General features: G+C 42.6%; 1 protein-coding gene across 1 annotated transcript in view; it reads right to left on the bottom strand.

Moving 5' to 3' along the window:
• IL1RAPL1 (interleukin 1 receptor accessory protein like 1) overlaps window positions 1–21,856 on the bottom strand; it is a 2,437,811-nt gene extending 2,415,955 nt beyond the window's left edge. Inside the window, exon 1 of the mRNA XM_069761543.1 lies at window positions 20,954–21,856. The gene's annotated coding sequence lies outside the window, so the exon portion shown is untranslated. The remainder of the gene's footprint in view (window positions 1–20,953) is intronic.
• Window positions 21,857–22,538: the final 682 nt, after the last annotated feature.

Raw genomic sequence — 22,538 nt, 5'->3', positions numbered from 1 at the left:
TCGGGAGCTTGGGTAAAGGGGTCGACTTTGTGCCATATTAAGAAGGATTACCAATATAAAAAGAGTGATACCGATCACCTCCTCCACACTATGTCTGGTGAGACCTTTCCATTTTCGTCACTTGGCTGTCCATGGAAATAGCCTGCAATGTGGTGATGATGTCTGGTGGTTATAGGCTTTAGATACCACTGCCTAGCTAAATCACCACAACATATGCTACATCTCTGGGACATATGCTCTGTCGTTACACCACTGGAAGTTGTCAATAGTGAGATAACGAGGGCATATTACTAAATGTGTAATCTTGGTTTATCTGTTATATGTTTAATTATGCTGCACAAATATCATTTTTAAGCATAATTGCCATTGGTTCCAGCAAGCATAACAGCAGATATACTAAAGCTCTGCACATGTTCTGGTAATACACATACTGTAGATCTTATATGCCCTGGGTGATTCAAGATTCAAGATTCAAAGAAGCTTTATTGGCAGGACCAAATACACTTCAGTTTTGCCAAAGCAAGTGTATAGAGGCAATAGGGATAGGGACTGAGGGGATGTTGGGTAGGAGCTGTGGGGGAGGTGGATGGGGCAGATCCAGGTTGGGGGCTATAGTCCATGGCATAGGGGAGGTGGATGGGGCAGATCCAGGTTGGGGGCTATAGTCCATGGCATAGGGGAGGTGGATGGGGCAGGTTCAGGTTGGGGGCTATAGTCCATGGCATAGGGGAGGTGGATGGGGCAGGTCCAGGTTGGGGGCTATAGTCCATGGCATCATAGTTCTCTTTCTCGCAGTCTATGACATTCGCTCACATACCGCGCTGCTATCTCCACTGCTCTCTCTTCTTCTCCCAGCAAGATATATGTTTTCTCTTCCTCCTTCATGGTGATGAAGTCTGGGAAGAGATGTGAGAGTCTCCTGAAGTGAGTGTCCCTCACTGCTGAGTATTTGGAGCAGTGTAGCAGGAAGTGGGTTTCGTCCTCTATGGCCTCCTGATCACAGTGTTGGCACAGTCTTTCCTCCCTGGGCTTGTAGCTCTGCCTGTGTCGGCCACATTCGATGGCCAGACTGTGGGCACAGTGTATTCAATACACTGTGCTTTACGGCCGGCGCTCACAGTCAGTGCGGGAAGCTGACGGCGAGGGACGCGACAGACACCGGAATGTAAGTATGTAGAGTTTTTTTTTTTTTTACATTTACAATGGTAACCAGGGTAAATATCGGGCTACTAAGCACGGCCCTGCGCTTAGTAACCCGATGTTTACCCTGGTTACCAGTGAACACATCGCTGGATTGGCGTCACGCCGCCGATTCAGCGATGACAGTGGGTGATCAGCGACCAAAAAAAGGTCCTGATCATTCCAAGCGACCAACGATCTCCCAGCAGGGGCCTGATCGTTGGTCGCTGTCACACATAGCGATTTCATTAACGATATTGTTGCTACGTCACAAAAAGCAACGATATCGTTAAAGAAATTGTTATGTGTGAAGGTACCTTAACACGTAAAAAGTTGTGATTGTTGAGAAGTGATAAGTGACAATAGCAAAGTCTAAAGGTACCGTCACACTAAAAGATATCGCCAGCGATCCGTGACGTTGCAGAGAAGACGTGACGGGCAGAGCGCCAAGGGACAGACAGCGGAAGGTAAGTATGTAGTGTTTTTTTTTTTTTTACTTTTACGCTGGTAACCAGGGTAAACATTGGGTTACTAAACGCGGCCCTGCGCTTAGAAACCCGATGTTTACCCTGGTTACCGGCATAGTTGGTCGCTGGAGAGCTGTCTGTGTGACAGCTCTCCAGCGACCAAACAGCGATGCTGCAGCGATCCGGATCGTTGTCGGTATCGCTGCAGCGTCGCTTAGTGTGACGGTACCTTAATCCCTTGGGTCATTATCTTACTAATAGCAGCCTAATGTTCCACACAAGTTACTAATGATAAAAAGGATACTAAATAATACTTTTTTCATTATTTAAAATTACAAAAAAATTACGCAATTATGTTTCTCTACTTTATCTGTATGGATAAGTCCACACAGGAAAGAATTTATATGAATTTATGTGCCAGGCATATTGAAGACATTTTACAAATCCACCACAGATGATACTTTAATATATTTCTTTTGAGAAATATTATACCTAGCAACTTTCAAAGAAGACAAAGAAGGTCAAAGTATGAAAAATTACGGGCTCTGACCTTAACTACAACCCTCGCCTCATTCATTTGGCATTTCATTCTGTCCTGGCTTTTTTCACACCATTGTTAAACCCTTCCATTGTCCTGTTCCATTATAAGAACAGAGTAATGAAAAGCAGACTTGGGTGGATTTATCATTAGATGCACACCAATAGAAGCCAACTTTCTCCACTCACTATAACAAACTCCATCTTTCTGTCAAGTTTTCCTGATTTCAAACATATTTCAAATCTACATTTCTGGTTTTTAACGTGACCCCTCAAGCCACATTTTCAATGTTCCTTTTTGCCCCCAGACCAAGGCACATCACAATTTAGAAATGAAGGCAGAGATAAATGTGCAATGCTTTGCTGTGCAGAATGGGCTTACAGTTAAAGGGAATCTGGCACCCTTTTGAACTTTTTGAGCTAATACTATGGGTATACAGGTTGTATACAGCTGAAATTATTCATACCTGTATGCCTCCAGGATGTGGGCTTCTTCAGTAAAAATCATCTTTTATAGCTTTAATCTTACAGGCTATGTGGCGTAAGCTGTCTGTAAGATAAGACTACCTACGGTTTTCATTCTCTCCCCCTTCTGTTCTAATATCCCTTTGACGTCATGTGAGTGGATGAAAATCTCGTGCCTGCGCATTCTGCCTGCATTGTGGGAAATTCACCTTTAAAGGGAACCTGTCACCTGAATTTGGCGGGACCAGTTTTCGGTCATATGGGCGGAGTTTTCAGGTGTTTGATTCACCCTTTCCTTACCCGCTGGCTGTATGCTGGTCGCAATATGGGATTGAAGTTCATTCTCTGTCCTCTGTAGTACACGCCTGCGCAAGGCAAGATTGCCTTGCGCAGGCGTGTACTACGGAGGACATAGAATGAACTTCAATCCAATATTGCGGCCAGCATGCAGCCAGCGGGTAAGGAAAGGGTGAATCAAACACCTGCAAACTCCGTCCATATGACCGAAAAACCCCTGGATGTTCAGGTCCAATGGCTTCGGCCGAACAATTTGGTTCAGGTGCCAGAACAGTACAGGAACCTGAACCCGGACCTCACTCAATTGACAGCGCGTCAAACACTGCCTCAGATCTGCGGTAAAATCATTACCACCAGTCAGAGAGCTGCAGTTCCCACACTGTTAAATGATAGCATGAGCCAGCAGCTGTGAACGAAGGTAACAAGTTTACCTCCAGTCACTGGCATTGGCTTATGGAACTACTACTACCATTAGTCTACGCCTGCAGCCACTAACCACAGCGAGAACAAGCTGCAGCTGGTGGAAGTATTCATCAGCCAATGCCTGGGTTCTAAATAAATAATAATAATAATAATATTAATAATAAAAAAACAACACTATGTGTTCCCCTGTATTTTTGATAACTAGCCAGGAAAACTTGACAGCTGCGGGCTGCAACTCTCAGCTGTTGGCTTCAGCACGGCTTTTTATCATGAATAGAGGGGTCCCCACACTGTTTTTAAGAAAAAATGATTTAAATAAATAATTTAAAAAATGGCGTGGGGTCCAACCAATAATTGACAACCAACCAAGCTAAAGCAGACAGCTGGGGGCTGGTATGCTCAGGCTGGTATGTGGCCATGGATATTGGCCCCTCTAGCCTAAAACTAGCAGCTTGCAGCTGCCCAATGAACTGTGGTGACCTTGGTGAGAATACTCCCATTAGCCGCCACTTGCTCTTGCAGTTACTAGTGGCATGATGGGAGCACTAGTCCAATCAGCGAACATCAGTGACTGGGCATAAAATGTTTATCTCTGGTCACAACTGCAGGCTCAGATGACAGCGCGGGTACCACAGCTCTCTGACCCTGTGGTATTAATCTTACCACCAAACAGAGCCATAGGCGTTTCTCGTGCTGTCATGCAGATGACAGCGCAAAAACCACCTGGTGTTTATGGTGCCAAAAACGAACAGTAACACAGACATCCTGATGAAGTCCGTGTTCAGGGTCCATGCTTGAATGGTAGGTGTTCAGTACGGACCCCGAACTTATCTGTTCAGGTTTGCCCATCTCTACTGCCAACTAGTGATGAGCACGTGTGCTCGTTACTCAAGTTTTCCAAGCATGCTCGGGTGTTCTCCGAGTATCTTGGGCGTGCTCATAGATTACGTTTGTGTCCCTGCAGCTGCATGATTTGCGGCTGTTAGACAACCTGAACACATGCAGGGATTACCAGTTTGTTAGGGAATCCCCACATGTATTCAAGCTGTCTAGCAGCCCCAAATCATGCAGTTGCGAGGACTCAAACATAATCTATGAGTACGCCCAAGATACTCAGAAAACACCCGAGCATGCTCAGAAAGCTCAAGTAACGAGCATATTCGCTCATCACTAATAGCAACTAAAGGGTAGTCAAAAAGCCACATTAAAGCCAGGAAATGCAGATCGAAGGCAGAATTATAATGCAGATGGGGAGTTGCCAAACTGGCAATCAGGGACTGATTGCAGAAAGTTTAAATAGGGAGCCTTCCCTGGCGCAAGCAGAACTAGTAACTATTGAGGTCCCAGAATTACATACTCGAGAAATTTATTGGAAAGGAACAAACATAATTAAAACTAGGGATTAATACACACGTGCTTACGACGCTTGACTGCAATCACCAAGAACCGGAATAACTAGAGTATGTTCTGCCATGGATGTTACATGTATACTTTTCAGACCAGAACCTTTCCTCTGATCTCAGAGTTATTTCACACATAAGTCGCCTGACATAAACAATGTCAAGTGACCACAGCTTCCAAAAACGGTCAGAGCAGCAGTCTGGGAAATAAGCACAGTGTTGTTTTTTTTTTTAAATGATTATTTTATAGTGCATCCTGGGGCTATTAATAACAGGGTTTTCTAGTAGTGGAAAAGCCCTTTAAAATATCATCTAAACTTATACACAGGAATCTGTAAAAAAAAAGAGACCTGGCATTGTTGGCCACTTCATTATCAGAATGAGTAGTGTAGTACCTGGGCTTGAAGCACCAACTGCTTCATCTGACACATTTTGACATATCAGAATATGACGCCTTTAAAAATCTGGCATTTGGCCTCTAAAGCCACACAGCAAAAACAGAACAATATTATGTGAAAACACAATGGCAGAAAATGTATAAATCTGTGTAGATGTTATTGCGAGGATCACATTATTATTATTATTGTTGTTGTTATTATTATGTGCAGGGACACACATCATTTTCTTCCTTCCACAGAGAATCATTATTCTGTGCTTGTTACATCGTAGTGCCCTAGATGTAGTGTCAAAGTCCCTGCTTCATTATGATTCATTCGTGCTATCGAAAATGATCCTGGATTATTTCTTGTGACAAATCACCAAATCTGAAAACATTGACTTTTAATCTGATGCCTTCCACCTTCAAGATAGAAATATGAAATTGTGAGGATTGTGTACAGCTGTAAATACGGCCTGCCATCTGTCCCATTAATAACGTGTGCAAGACTCTGTGTATAATGATCTCGCTAGTAAATTATTTGGAGGCTAACGTGTTCAACAAAAACACGTGTGACATTTCACAATATCCAGCCCCCCCATTCACACTCGTCATCATGGCCAGATTTCCCAAAATGGGAAGGAGCTAAGACTGCCCATCTAATTAATCAAAATTAATGACATTTTAGTGGTGGAAATTTCACCAGAGACGCACTCCAGTCACCAATGGGAGCTCATTTCTGGTGGAGGCGCACAGCACTTGTAAGTTATATCTAATACAGTAAGTGGCAAACGCCTCTTCAAATGAAATTGAAATGAATTAGGCGCATCTTATCATGTCCCGGCCCTCACTAAAGGGAACCTTTCATGTAAATTTACGCTATTAACCTGCAGATAGCATACGGACAACATGTGGCACCCAACCTGAGAACCCCACTGTGAGGATCCTATGATAGTATACTTTAGGCTATGTGCCCACGTTCCGCATTTTTAGCATTTTTTTAAGTGGAACAAAAACGCAGCATGTTCATTAATTTAGAGGAAAATCAGCGATTTTGCCGCTATAGAATTGTATTTGGACCATTGGAAAAAAACGCTAAAAATCCGCGAAAAAAAAGCGACAAATTCGCGCAAAAAAAAAAGCGATAAAAACGCAAGCGGATTTCCTGCCAAGGGAGTCCGGATTTCATAGGAAAATTCTGCATACTTTCTGCTACGTTGGCACATAGCCTAAACGTGTTTCAATCACTGACTGGCTATAATTAAATGTCGATCAAGATTTCTTGAGAGTTGAGTGTCCCAGCGACCACATTGAATTTCACAACAAAATGTAACACCGGCATGGCCTATTTTTCGTCGGTGCAAAGTGTGTTGTAGCCAAAGTCAACATGTAGATCCAAGATGAATGGACATGTGACATAGCTATAAAATAGATTAATTTAGGAAGAATGGGTGAGGGATGTCGCTGGCATGCATCTCAGACTGTATTCTGTGTAAACATGGAGAACTTTCTATGACATATAACTTAGATTGTTGCATGAATGCAATGTGATTTGGGCTACAAGGTAAAATGCATTCAAGTTGTAACCAATGCATTCAATATTTTCATCAAATGTTATCTGCATTTCTGAATTATTGTTTATTTTTATTCACAAATTGTCTTTCAAATTCAGCAATTTAATTCAGCTCATAGGCTCATGTTAGCAAAAGAAGCAAAAAGAGAAAAATAAGCAAGGCAGATACTCATATGATAATATCATTGAATACTTTTACTGTATGTGACTTGAATAAATTTGATCTTATAATTCAAATTATCTTAAGCATAATGTTCACATTGCATTGATTCATTAATACCGTGCTACTATGTGAGTAAATAGCAATATAATAACTCCCTTCTGAAATAGGTACATATTTGTTTGCGAATGTTACAGGTCACTACAGGGTTCTTCAACCTTAATATTAATATATAGCATGCCCAATGGCTGGTCTCTATGACTGGTACTGTTACAATGCTTGTATATATATATATATATATATATATATATATATATATATATAGTATGTCACAGAAAAAAGAAGTCCTGGATGTGAATTGGTGAGCTATATATATATATATATATATATATATATATATCCCTTGCTGATTTTGTGAGGTTGCCAACTGACAAAGACATGAACAGTCTTTAACTTTAAGTGTAATTTAATTTTAACATTGAGAGACAGAATATGAAAAATAAAATCTAGAAAATCACATTGTATAAATTATATAAATTTATTTACAGTTTGCAGTGAGAAATAAGTATTTGATCCCCTACCAACCATTAAAAGGGTACGTTCTCACAGTCAGTAAATGTTTCGGGTTGAACGCACATCCGCATCATCCAACCCATAGCCGACAGATGTTACAGCATAGTGGATGGTATTTGATTAAATCCCATCTCAACTATGCATGCAGGGACGCCTCTGGCTTACCTACGGAAACGGACATGCGGTGCATCTTTTGAGACTGTAGCATGGCAATTTATCTTGCGGAGACAGACGGTCAGTCTCTGCAAGATAAATTTCCCGTCCAATGTATTGGATGCGCTGATTCCGTATTTTTCAATGAATACATGCAGAATCACCAGCATTCAAAAGCCGGCAGCACCTTGGATGGAGCGGACATGAGCTGTGTCCAAAGCGCTGCCGATTACTGACGGTGGGAACATACCCTAAAGGTACCGTCACACTGAGCAACTTTTGAACGATAACGATAGCGATCCGTGATGGTGCAGCGTCCTGGATAGCGATCTCGTTGTGTTTGACACGCAGCAGCGATCAGGATCCTGCTGTGACATCGCTGGTCGGAGCTAGAAGGCCAGAACTTTATTTTGTCGTCAGGTCACCCGCTATCATCTCTGGATCGGCGTGTGTGATGACGATCCAGCGATGAGTCCCCGGGTAACCAGGGCCGTGCTTAGTAACCCGATGTTTACCCTGGTTACCATTGTAAAAGTAAAAAAAAAAAAAAACACTACATACTCACATTCCGATGTCTGTCACGTCCCTCGCCATCAGCATCCCGCACTGACTGTGAGCGCCGGCCGTAAAGCACAGCGGTGATGTCACCGCTGGGCTCTGCTTTACGGCCGGCCCTCACAATCAGTGCGGGAAGCTGACGACGGGGGACATGACAGACACCGGAATGTGAGTATGTAGTGTTTTTTTTTTTTTTTTTTTTACTTTTACAATGGTAACCAGGGTAAACATCGGGTTACTAAGCGTGGCCCTGCGCTTAGTAACCTGATGTTTACCCTGGTTACCCGGGGACTTCGGCATCATTGGTCGCTGAAGAGCTGTCTGTGTGACACCTCCCCAGCGACCACACAAGGACTTTCCAACGATCACGGCCTGGTTGTATCGCTGGTCGTGATCGTTGGAAAGTTGATCAGTGTGAAGGTACCTTACGAGTTCTGGCTCCTACAGACCAGTTAGACGCTTATATTCAACTCGTTACCTGCATTAAGGATAGCTGTCTTACATAGTCACATTTATTAAAAAAAACTCCTGTCCACAGACTCAATTAATCAGCCAGACTCTAACCTCTACAACATGGGCAACACCAAAGAGCTTTCTTAGGATGTCAGGAACAAAATCATACACCTGCACAAAGCTGGAATGGGCTACAAAACCATAAGTAAGACACTGGGTGAGAAGGAGACAACTGTTGGTGAAATAGTAAGAATATGGAAGAAATGCAAAATGACTGTCAATCGACATCGATCTGGGGAACCATGCAAAATCTCACCTTATGGGGTGCCAGGACTGGCGGAACGCACCAAATAACAATATTAGAGAATATAAGGTGCGTTCGCAGTCCGGGGTCCACCATGCAGAGATGACACCTGCAGCTGAGTAATGGCAGATGGACGCTTGCTAACACGTGGGTTTGACCTCACCCAGTGTGAAAGGAAGCGAACTCTGTAGTCGCCGTAAATATGCTGCGCCCTGTTAGCAGTCACAGGGTGCAGCTGAAAGACACTAGTGGGATTCCTGTGAATCACCTACTCTGTGGCTTTTGAGACTGCGTCTGAGGACGCCGTGAGTCAGATGTAGAGTCCAAGCGAGAGTTCCCACCCTACACTGACCGGCTGTCAGGAAAGTGTACAGATTGCGCACGATGCCGTACAGGCGGGCACTGCAAATAGATGCAGAAACGTGTGTTAAGTGTGCAGGTAGCACTGTCAGGCGCTAGATAGCTTCCACCATTTGCGAGCAGTTTTCATCACTAGGAATTGGAATAATTAAGGAGCTTTCATCCATCGACAGTCATTCATCTACACACACATGTTATCAAGTTTATACTAACGCATGGCCGTGCGGCCATGTGAACTTTTTATAGCTGTAGTTCTCAAGGACCTTCCTAATGGTCCAATAGGAGCTGCTACAGGACCTGAGCATGTGACCCCAGACCTCCAATGGGAGGTCGTCCCGGGGGCATGCTCAGTATGGGAAAAGCAGGACTTAGTCCCTGAAACGCCTGCTCACTGCTGATCAGCAATGGCTACAAAGGCAGAGCCTGGAAAGGCAGCAGTAACCAAGTGCACAGTATCAGCTTCAGCCAGACGCTAGGACCGACATCTCCACTGAGCAGGCTGGAGGAGAATGGGAGACCGCAGCGGACATAGTTCAAGATTCCCCCTGTGCAGCGGCGGGAACTCGACTCCTAACATAGGGTATCATTGATCATGAGAAAGGTGAGAGATCAGCTTAAAACTACATGGGGCAACTTGTTAATGATCTCAAGGCAGCGGGGGACCACAGTCACCAAGAAAACCATAGCTAAGTTGCTAACACATTACGGCGTAAAGATTTAAAATCCTGCTATGCCCGCAAGGTTCCCCTGCTCAACAAGACACATGTGCAGGTCTATCTGAAGTTTGCCAATGAACACCTGGATGATTCTGTGAGTGATTGGGAGAAGGTGCTGTGGTCAGATGAGACAAAAATTTAGCTCTTTGGCATTAACTCAACTTGCCGGGTTTGGAGGAAGAGAAATGCTACCTATGACCCAAAGAACACCGTCCCCACTGTCAAGCATGGAGGTAGAAACAAAATGTTTTGGAGGTGCTTCTCTGCTAAGGGCACAGGACTACTTCACCGCATCAATGGGAGAATGGATGGAGCCATGTACTGTACAATCCTGAGTGACAACCTCCTTCCTTCCGCCTGGACATTAAAAATGGGTCGTGCAAGGCGATGACCCAAAATATACTGTCAAGGCAATAAAGGAGTGGCTCAAGAAGAATCACTTTAAGGTCATGGAGTGGCGTAGCCAGTCTCCAGACTTTACCCCTTCAAGTCGCGGCCCTTTTTTCGTTTTTGCGTTTTCATTTTTCACGTCCCTCCTTCCCAGAGCCATACCTTTTTTATTTTTCTGTCAATATGCTCATGTGAGGGCATATTTTTTGTGGGACGAGTTGTCCTTTTGAATGACACCATTGGTTTTACCATGTCTTTTACTAGAAAACGGGAAAAAAATTCCAAGTGCGGTGAAATTGCAAAAAAAGTGCAATCCCACACTTGTTTTTTGCTTGGCTCTTTTGCTAGGTTCATTAAATGCTAAAACTAACTTGCCATTTTGATTCTCTAGATCATTATGAGTTCCTAGACATCTAACATGTCTAGGTTATTTTTTATCCAAGTGGTGAAAAAAAATTCAAAACTTTGCTTAAAAAAAAAAAAAGTGCCATTTTCCGATACCCGAAGCATCTCCATTTTTTGTGATCTGGGGTCAGATCAGGGCTTATTTTTTGCATGCAGAGCTGACATTTTTAATGATACCTTTGCAGATACATTCTTTTGATCGCCCGTTATTGCATTTTAGCGCAATGTCACGGCGACCAAAAAAATGTAATTCTGGCGTTTCAGATTTTTTTCTCGCTACGCCGTTTAGCGATCAGGTTAATGCTTTTTTTTATTGATAGATCGGGCGATTCTGAACACGGCGATACCAAATATGTGTAGGTTTTTTATTTTATTGTTTTATTTAGGATGGGGTGAAAGGGGGGTGATTTAAACTTTTATATTTTTTATATTTTTTTCTTATTTTTAAAAACATTTTTTTTTACTTGTGCCTTGCTTCAATACCCTCCATGGGAGGCTAGAAGCTGGCATAGCCTGATCGGCTCTGCTACATAGCAGCGATCATCAGATCGCTGCTATGTAGCTGAAATGCAGGTGTGCTGTGAGCGCCGACCACAGGGGGGCGCTCACAGCAGGCCTGCATCAGTAACAATAGAGGTCTCAAGGACCTCTATGGTTACCTTCCTGATGCATCACCGACCCCCGATCATGTGACGGGGGTCGGCGATGACATCATTTATAGCCGCCCGGCCGGAAGCGCCGGTTAAATGCCGCTGACATGTTGCGACTTTAATGTGGGCTCACCGCCGGAGCCCACATCAAAGGGGGTGACACGGCATGCGCAGTACTAGTACGGCGCATGTCGTGAAGGGGTTAATCCCAAAGAAAACGTATGGAGGGAGTTAAAGCTCTGAGTTGCCAAGTGACAGCCTCAAAATCTTAATGATTTAGAGATGATCTGCAAAGAGGAGTGGACCAAAATTCTTCCTGACATGTACACAAACCTCATCATCAACTACATAAAACGTCTGACTGCTACGCTTGCCAACAAGGGTTTTGCCACCAAGTATTAAGTCTTGTTTGCCAGATGGATCAAATACCTATTTCTCACTGCAAAATGCAAATAAATGTATATAATTTATACAATGTGATTCTCTGGATTTTATTTTTGATATTCTATCTCTCAATGTTAAAATTAACCTACCCTTAAAATTATAGACTTTTCATGTCTTTGCCAGTGGGAAAACTTACAAAATCAGGAAGGGATGAAATAATTATTTCCTTCACTGTATATATATATATATATATATATATATATATACAGTGCCCCCACCTCCCCGCACCCTACAATGGGGCGGCGGATGCGCAGGAAAAATGCATCCGCTGCCTCCATTGTGCGGCGCTTTCACTGCTAGCGTTGGAACCTCGGCCCGACGCACTGCGACGGGCCGAGTCCGATGCTTGTGTGAAAGTAGCCGGTTCCTGGGTGCAGTAGATGTGACAAAATCAGAGTTTTTATATATAACATGAAGCAGAGCTGAGAAACCATAAACCAAAGATAATGGCTTAACAAGGTACTACGGGCACTTCTAAACTATGCCAAAAGCAAATGAAGAAGGGAGGCTCAAGCTCATTCAAATTATTCAAAGCTTTCTTTATTAGTACAGAAAAAGACAAAATATAAAACACTTAAAAATAGAGGATCACATAAGCAAAACGCTGCTGCAAAACTCAGGATAGTAAACAACAGCCCTTCTAAGGCCGGCGTCACACTTGCGAGTTTTACGGACGTAAGAGCGCAGAATCTACGTCCGTAAAACTCGCAAAAAATACGGCACAATTATTCTCTATGCCCCTGCTCCTATTTGCCGTATTTTACTGATCAGTATTATACGGCTTTCTACGGCCGTACAAAATCGCAGCATGCTGCGTTTGTCACCGTACTGCGCAAGAAATACGCCAATGAAAGTCTATGGAAGCGTGAAAAATACGGATTACACACGGACAAGCAGTGTGACTTGCGAGAAATACGCAGCGCTGTTAGAGAGAAAAGCCGGTAATTCAGTGCGGTGTACAGTAAAATCACACTGACAGCTTACAGTAGAATAGGTAGAATAAATGTGTACACATAGAATAGGTATATATATATATATATGTCAGTGAGACACATATATGTATATATATTAATATTTATTCCAGCGCTAGACAGCTTGAAAGCCGGTAATTCAATTACCGGCTTTTTCCTTCTCCTTCCTAAAATCCGACATGATTTGAGACATGGTTTACATACAGTAAACCATGTCTTCTCTCCATTTTTTTTGCAGATTCCACACTACTAATGTCAGTAGTGTGTATCTGCAAAATTTGGCCGTTCTAGCTCTTAAAATAAAGGGTTAAATGGCGGAAAAAATTGGCGTGGGCTCCCGCGCAATTTTCTCCGCCAGAGTAGTAAAGCCAGTGACTGAGGGCAGATATTAATAGCCTGGAGAGGGTCCATGGTTATTGGCCCCCCCTGGCTAAAAATATCTGCCCCCAGCCACCCCAGAAAAGGCACATCTGGAAGATGCGCCTATTCTGGCACTTGGCCACTCTCTTCCCATTCCCGTGTAGCGGTGGGATATGGGGTAATGAAGGGTTAATGCCACCTTGCTATTGTAAGGTGACATTAAGCCTAATTAATAATGGAGAGGCGTCAATTATGACACCTATCCATTATTAATCCAATACTAGTAAAGGGTTAAATAAAACACAAACACATTTTTTTTAATTATTTTAATGAAATAAAAACAATGGTTGTTGCAGTATTTTATTCAACGCCCAATCCAGTCACTGAAGACCCTCGTTCTGTGAGTAAAAAAACATAATAAACCAACAATATACTTACCCTCCGCAGATCTGTAACGTCCAACGATGTAAATCCTTCTGAAGGGGTTAAAACATTTTGCAGCAAGGAGCTGTGCTAATGCAGGCTGCTCCTCGCTGCAAAACCCCAGGGAATGAGGCTAAAAATAGATCAATGATCTATATTTAGCTTTATTTGCGGTGAGGCGCCCTCTGCTGGCTGTTCATAGATCGTGGGAAATTACCTAGAAAGCCAGGGAGCTTTCTAGGTAATTTCCCACGATCTATGAACAGCCAGCAGAGGGCGCCTCACCGCAAATAAAGCTAAATATAGATCATTGATCTATTTTTAGCCTCATTCCCTGGGGTTTTGCAGCGAGGAGCAGCCTGCATTAGCAAACCTCCTTGCTGCAAAATGTTTTAACCCCTTCAGAAGGATTTACATCGTTGGACGTTACAGATCTGCGGAGGGTAAGTATATTGTTGGTTTATTATGTTTTTTTACTCACAGAACGAGGGTCTTCAGTGATTGGATTGGGCGTTGAATAAAATACTGCCACAACCATTGTTTTTATTTCATTAAAATAATGTGTTTGTGTTTTATTTAACCCTTCACTACAATTGGATTAATAATGGATAGGTGTCATAATTGACGCCTCTCCATTATTAATTAGGCTTAATGTCACCTTACAATAGCAAGGTGGCATTAACCCTTCATTACCCCATATCCCACCGCTACACGGGAATGGGAAGAGAGTGGCCAAGTGCCAGAATAGGCGCATCTTCCAGATGTGCCTTTTCTGGGGTGGCTGGGGGCAGATATTTTTAGCCAGGGGGGGCCAATAACCGTGGACCCTCTCCAGGCTATTAATATCTGCCCTCAGTCACTGGCTTTACTACTCTGGCGGAGAAAATTGCGCGGGAGCCCACGCCAATTTTTTCCGCCATTTAACCCTTTATTTTAAGAGCTAGAACGGCCAAATTTTGCAGATACACACTACTGACATTAGTAGTGTGGAATCTGCAAAAAAAATGGAGAGAAGACATGGTTTACTGTATGTAAACCATGTCTCAAATCATGTCGGGTTTTAGGAAGGAGAAGGAAAAAGCCGGTAATTGAATTACCGGCTTTCAAGCTGTATAGCGCTGGAATAAATATTAATATATATACATATATGTGTCTCACTGACATATATATATATATACCTATTCTATGTGTACACATTTATTCTACCTATTCTACTGTAAGCTGTCAGTGTGATTTTACTGTACACCGCACTGAATTACCGGCTTTTCTCTCTAATATATGTGTCTACTGACACATATATATATATATATATATATATATAGACAGTATATATATATTTTCTTTTCTTTTTGGGACACATGGATCACTTCTATAGCGGTATGTTGGTTTTGCTAGCCTGCGAGAAAACCACGCAGTACGGATGCCATACGGATTACATACGGAGGATGCCATGCGCAAAAAACGCTGACACACCCTGCCTACGGAGGCGCTACGGACCACTTTTTTCGGGACTTTTCAGCGTATTACGGCCGTAATATACGGACCATATTGTTTTACGCTGTGTGTGACGCCGGCCTAACACGTCTAACCCTACATCTTTTAAGGACCTGGTCCCTCTTACTGAACAGTATACTTACCATATTTTATGTTTCAGACATTTTGCTGTTCTGGGTAAGGCCTGCTTTTAACTGTTTTCTATTTTATGTTTTTTTCTGTACTGATAAATAATGCCTTGATTCATTTGATTAAGTTTTGAGCTTCCCTTCTTCATTTCTCTATGTACGTAGTCTGCTGGCAGTGAGCTTCTCATGGTATGCTGTAGTTTAACAGTGATTATCTCCTAGTGATAAAACCTTAATTGTGAGTAAACAACAGCACACAGCCAAAGAAGTGACGTATTCTTGAATTAAGTGCCTTAACTGCTACCTTGTGCTGTCCTCAGATTACATATCAAAAACCTGCTGACAGATTCCCTTTGAAGACATTGTCAGGAAATGATATGTGAGAAGGTATTGTGTGCCATACATGGATTGGAAACTAAATTGGGAATATTATATTTCAGGGCGTAATGTGGCAAATAGACTGATTCAGGTTCCTGCAGGATGAAGGTCTCGATATATTTCTACATTTAGATGACCTGAAGGGTGATTACATGGCCTCCTACTCTCAATTTTTGAGCCCTTGGGTTCTTCACAAGGTTTAGGCCTCGTTTCCACATGCATGGCTATCCTTTGGAGAAGTAGTGAAATACTGGAGGGAAATTGATGGCAAAGCTGATCTATTAGATTACTTTGGGCTCATTCTCAGGAATCCAGCACATCAGTTGAGGCACAGGCGCACGAACAGTTGTGTCTTAGGCATAAACCACTTGATAAATGGGAACCCAGCCTTAGACTGGAAAGGTAAAGGACAATTCCAATCAGTCAAGGAACATTCTAGATAAATGTCCATGCGGTACCTGAACACGTGTTATAAATTATTATTAGTCGTAGTAGTTACTACATTATGTATTCATCTTAAATTGAGCATAAAATAGTTGAATAAAAAAAACTACATGTCCCAAATGTCTTTGTCTATTTTTATTACAATGAAAAATTCTCCCTCAAACTGTCCAAACCAATATAATTAGATATTATCCTAGGTATCATTTGTGATGTGAAGACTCAGAAGAATGGAAATGCCATCCATAACTCTCCAAGCTACGGGCCATTACTGAAACAATGTGCATCCTGTTGGCTTGTAAAATACATCGTGGTGTCATTTATTATGTCTATCTACCTGTTGTTTTACCATTCCTTTGTATATTCAAGGTTGGTTATATTATATCACAGAAGGAACGCAGATATTAGAGAGCGTTGATCATGAAGGCCAATACAGTGGGTTACTGTACTGTAACAAGATTCTGAGTAAAGCTAGTACAGTACTGCAGCCATAGTGCTATTCTGACCCCTGAAGGATGGCTGCACGAGAAAAGCCTCATGCTGTCCTAGACATCAAGCAACACATTGCAGTTGGAAAATATTACATTATAAAGGAATGACAGGAAGACACAGAAAGACAGATGGATAGATAGATAGGTAGATAGATAGATATGGGATAGATAGATAGATAGATAGATAGATAGATAGATAGATAGATAGATAGATAGATAGATAGATAGATATGGGATAGGTAGATAGATAGATAAATTGATTTGGGATAGATAGATAGATAGATAGATAGATAGATAGATAGATAGATAGATAGATAGATAGATAGATATGAGATAGGTAAATAGATAGATAAATTGATTTGGGATAGATTTGGGATAAATAGATAGATATATAGATAGATTGATATGTGATAGATATAGATAGATTGATAGATAGATAGATAGATAGATAGATAGATAGATAGATAGATAGATAGATAGATAGATAGATAGAGCCATGGTTTTTCACTTTGACTTTTGGAGTGCTGATTGTTTTTTCCAATTTTCTAGATAGATAGACAGATATATAGAGATAGATAGATATGAGATAGATAGATAGAGATAAATAGATAGAGATAGATAAATACATAGATAGATATGGGATAGAGATTTCCCAGCGTATCCAGTTCAAACTACTAACACTGATCTACAAAGCCATTCACAACCTGTCCCCTCCCTATATCTCTGCACTAATCTCCCAATATCTTCCCTCACGTAATCTTCGATCCTCCCAAGACCCCCTACTCTCCTCCACACTTATTCGTTCCTCACACAACCGCCTCTAAGATTTCTCCTGAATATCCCCCATCCTCTGGAATTCCACGCCTCAACACGTCCGATTATCCATCACCCTCGGATCCTTCAGACGGAACCTGAAAACCCATCTCTTCAGGAAAGCCTAGAGCCTACAATAACCAAGCCATTACCTCACCGCCGCCTCACCGCTGCCAGAGCCGCCGCCAGAGCCACCACCTCACCGCCGCCAGAGCCGCCGCCTCACCCCCGCCAGAGCCGCCGCCTCACCCCCGCCAGAGCCGCCGCCTCACCACCGCCAGAGCCGCCGCCTCACCCCTACCTTCTGTCTCTTCCCCACTATCCCATAGAATGTAAGTCCACAAGGACAGGGTCCTCTCCCCCCTGTACCAGTCTGTCGCTGTAAACCTGTTTACTGTAAATGATATCTATAACCCTGTAAGTAACCCCTTTCTCATATACAGCACCATGGAATTAATGGTGCTATATAAATAAATAAATAATTATAAAATACAAAGCCATCCATAATCTTTCTTCTCCGTATATTTCCACACTAATCTCTCAATATCTTCCCTCATGTAATCTCCGGTCCTCCCAAGACCTCCTCCTTTCCTGCACACTTATTCGCTCCTCACTCAATCGCCTCCAAGACTTCTCCAGAATATCCCCCATCATCTGGAATTCAGTGCCCCAACACATCCGGTTATCCACTACTTTTGGATCCTTCAAAAGAAACCTGAAAACCCATCTCTTCAAGAAAGCTTACAGCCTGTAAAGACCACACGGCCACCTCAACACCATCGGAGCTACCGCAACCCCCGACCTCCTGTCTCCTTCCCCACCATCCTGTAGAATGTAAGCCCACAAGGGCAGGGTCCTCTTCCCTCTGTATCAGTCCGTCATTGTTAGTTTTGCTTACTGTAAGTGATATTTGTATTTTTATGTAACCCCTTCTCATGTACAGCACCATGGAATTACTGGTGCTATATAAATAAATAAATAATAATAATAGATAGATAGATAGATAGATAGATAGATAGATAGATAGATAGATAGATAGATTAGGGCATAAATGCATATTTTATCCCTATAGATTAATACATTATCCTTCTCATCTAGGGTCTTACATTGCCCTGATACTGTAGGCTCAGTCCATTGCCTAGACTACTATATACTCCAGTCCATAACATTCCAGCACATGGCAAAGCATTCCATCATGGTGAAAGAGTTAATGTTGGATGTGTGGATACAGAGAATGAAACAGTAAAGTGCAGTAAAGTCTTCTCCATCTGTATTGTGTCTGAGTGCAGATTGCATTGTTGCCAGCATGCAGACCTAACAGTAAAGTGACAACCTTTATTCGCTGGTTCCTTCACTCAGAGGCTGCCATGCTTTGTAATGTGCTCTGGTAGCACAGGTTAGCAGTGAAACCGTCTCTTTAGGAGGTCCCCAGAACCACACAATCGTGCTTTCCATATGCTGAATGGTGATAACATACTATCTCTTAAGGAGTTGTGGACCTAGTCTGAGAACCTGCTTTGCTGGTATTTCTGAAATCTTGGAAATGCAATTAATCATGTATGGCTATCACTTGTACAATGGAATATGAGACACATGGCTTTTCTAACACATCCATCTTCCTGGCCTCAACATAATTATACCATGCTGCAAAGGAGGCTAAACAACTTAGATCCTGCCTCTGCTCTTCCCCCATGGACCTGGTGCTCTTTGGTGGCTTATTAGCCATATTCCTTCGTATCCGGTAGAGATTGCCTTCCTTTCTACAACCACGAACGTTATATGTCTAATATTCGTAAATGATCAGAGTGTAAACATAGCTTACAATAATCTCTTTGTACGCATGTTTAATAAAAGCAGATATTATAGACTTTTTCCTAGTATTAGCCATTTTAAGCAGGCGTTTACTGGGTGTCATTTTGAGATATGCTCTGCGTTATTTGCATCATCCTTAACCCTTGACGACTTGGAAACATGTCGCTCAGTGTAATTTCCATGCTGATGTATGAATCTGAACAAGTCCCTACATTAAAACAAATGGTGTAATAGCTAATAGCAGTCAATGGTAATGGCAGTATAGTTTTTACATTAGATTGCTCCAAACTTGTCCGACTTTGCCGGAGGTGTGCACATGCCTAGTGGCTAGATGCTTCATTCAGCCATGGATGGAGGAAACACACAAGGAAACGAGTCGTATTCCAGTCCCACGCAGTTGTTGCTATTCATATTCCCTTTCAGGACCTCCCTAACCCCACTTCATTGTTAGCAAACATGGCATGAAAGCCCTGGCCTCAACATTGACCTTGACCGAGACTGCGGGCTGATCTTGTCAATGGGACCATTGTTTACTGGTCCACTCGCTATAGTCCGGAGTTGTGATTAAGGTGGGGGGCAATCCTAGCAGCTTTGATTAGCCATCCACTGATCCATAGAATGCATCTACTGTGGGAAAGCTGGTGCCAACTGCATGGCAGACAATTTTAGAATTGCAGCAAAATCTCATCTCCAGATCCTCTCCTCCCTCCTTACTCCCACTCTCCCTGTCAATTGATCTCTAGGTGGCAGGAGAAGTTAGAGCAAGTTATTTATATAATCCGCTGGGTGGGGTATTCTGGATTCCTCCGCATACCCGGCTTATGCAAGGGATCCCCATAACTTACGGCATGGCATTTGCCCCATCACCCTTCTCTGCATTACAGAACATGATGCAACAAGAATCGGAGATCCCTGCAGACAGAACTTTAGGGCTAGGTCTCATCTACATCCCTATCACACCTCATTTTACCAGGCAGATTGTCTTCAACATAGAGATTTTTGGGGATCTCTTATGTGAAAACTTTTCTTTATTATTTCTACCAGTTAGAGCTGGTAACTGGTGCTATCAGTGGGGCATCTACCACGGCGTGTCAGACCGGGTTATCTCCAATGCACTGATCTTCGTCCACCTGCCTATAGTATAGGAATCCTTTTGATGGGATCTATGTGGTTTAATTGACAGCAATGCTGTAGTGACTGTGACAGACCAGCGATTGTGCCAGCCCAGGCATTGTGCTGCTCTATTTTTCCTCCAGAATCTGCAGAAATAATTGCCTACCAATCCATACCAATACACTTAATGTCATTTAACCTCCTGCTGAAAAGAAGAAAAAAAAATGGCACAGAAGGAGCAGCGGCGGAATAGTAGATGTATATGTATGTAGCCATGCAGGGTGCTGCTGCAGCTGGTGAGATCAATGCACCAGACACTACTACCGTCCTTATTCTATACATTGTGGGGGGGAAAAAAATGCTTTGTATATCTGATTTATGCTTCTCCGCCATGCTGCATTAACCCTTTACCTGGATCTGCTCTAATACAGATGCAAATGATAAATGGTAGAACAAGGCAGGGTGTCCTAATGGCAGAACGCACCATCACCATAACTGTTATCTGCAGTTATAGATTTCCCTCTCATATCCAATACACATGACTAGTCTGCAGCAGCAATCAGGGAGTCCCCCTCCATTCAGCAGCACCCAAGTTTCAGTAGTTAGACCACTGCATGCTTTCTGGAATGGAAAAAAATCATCTTACCCCAGCACGATCTTCCCAAATATTCTGCTGTCGGAATCAGTCAGCAAGGTGATAGCTGCTCATCACAATGCTTAGTCAGCAGATCCACCTTTTCTTTTTTTTTATTTCCTTGATATGTGGATAGAAATATAAAGATGTATTTTTCTTCTGCTAGCAAGCAGCAGCGAAAGAATCCCCATTCACAAGTGCCAAGTTCCCCACCATACAGGATAATTCCATCTAGCAGACCCTTTTCGCTTGCTCCTCCAGCTCTCAAAGTAGCCAAGTATGTTCGGTGTTCAAGATCCAATCCAGGTGTGAATCAAAAGGATTTAAAAAAAAAAAACTGAAATTAAAAAAGAACCATAGAAGTCTGTTATCAACAGGGAGAATACAAAAAAAAAAGCCTTCTCTGTGCCTGCAGCCTTTTCAAAGCAAAGCCCCGCTATACATGTAAGATCTCTCCATATGCAAGATGCAGCCGGGGGGTAGAAAGAAGAAGAAGAAGAAGAAGAAGAAGAAGCAGTGTATGTATATTTCACAAGTATCCTGCAATAACAGATCCAATGGGCTTTTCCTTGCACTGTACCGCTATGTAAAAGAACTCCTACTGCTGGGAAGGGTTTCTCCTGGGTCCTAGCACTCCAAAACGAGGATGAAGAAGGAGGTAAAAGGAATCGAAATCAGTTGTCTGCGAGCCCCCGAAGGATGCTAATCTCCGGTAAGGATGACCACCATGGAATAATGCAACTTGATGAGCAGCCACCATCCAGAAAGAGAGGAAGCAGGGAGAAGAGAAGGAGACAAGGAGAGATAGACAGAAAAAAGGGGGAGAAACTGCAATGCATAAATGAATCCAGTGTTTCAATAAGATCTCCTCATTTGATTGAATGCATTCTCCAGCCTGCTGCAACTGCAAGTCACAAAAACGATACTGTTACTGCCACCCAATGGATATTCCAGTCCTAGCCAATCCTCAGCTGCTGCTTGCCACCCTCCAGTTTAGAAGGCTGAATTAAAACAGGAAAGCCTTACATGGAATCAAGGGGAAAAAAAAAAGTCTAATGGATTAGCTAGTGCTGTCTGTGATAACAAGAGCTTTCATTGTGCTCCCTGACTGCTGCATACTCCATAATGTCTGTATGATGCCAGCAGCTCCTGCACCAGCATCACCCTATGCAGCGCTGGCAATGTACAGCGCTTTATTACTTCGTTTACTTGCTCACTTCCATACTACACCGTTGCTATGGGATCTCTTCTTTGTTCCAAGTGTCTGAACTGTGTGGGAACATTTTATCTTCGCTCGATTCTCTTGTTAAATATTCTGGATCTCCTACATATCAAACAAATTGTATCACCGGAAGACAATATCACTGGCGCGGTCTGTAAAAAAAAAAAAAAAAAAAAAATCAATCAATTTGTTCATGTTTACTTGGCGTCGCAGAAAAATCAAAGGTTTTTCTAAAGCAGATAGAAATGGACAGGATCAGCGTATTAACCCTTCAGGCAGGTTTCCCATGATGAGCTTTCGGTGCGTTTTTTGACAGTAAGTTGTTTTTGCCGCGTCAAAAACGCAGCATCTTACAGATCCAGCGGAGCGGATGGG

Source organism: Ranitomeya imitator, chromosome 3 (genome assembly GCF_032444005.1).
Source record: "Ranitomeya imitator isolate aRanImi1 chromosome 3, aRanImi1.pri, whole genome shotgun sequence".
Classification (NCBI taxonomy): domain Eukaryota; kingdom Metazoa; phylum Chordata; class Amphibia; order Anura; family Dendrobatidae; genus Ranitomeya; species Ranitomeya imitator.
Note: the sequence above shows the minus strand (reverse complement) of the source record. Positions and strands in the feature narration are given on the sequence as shown.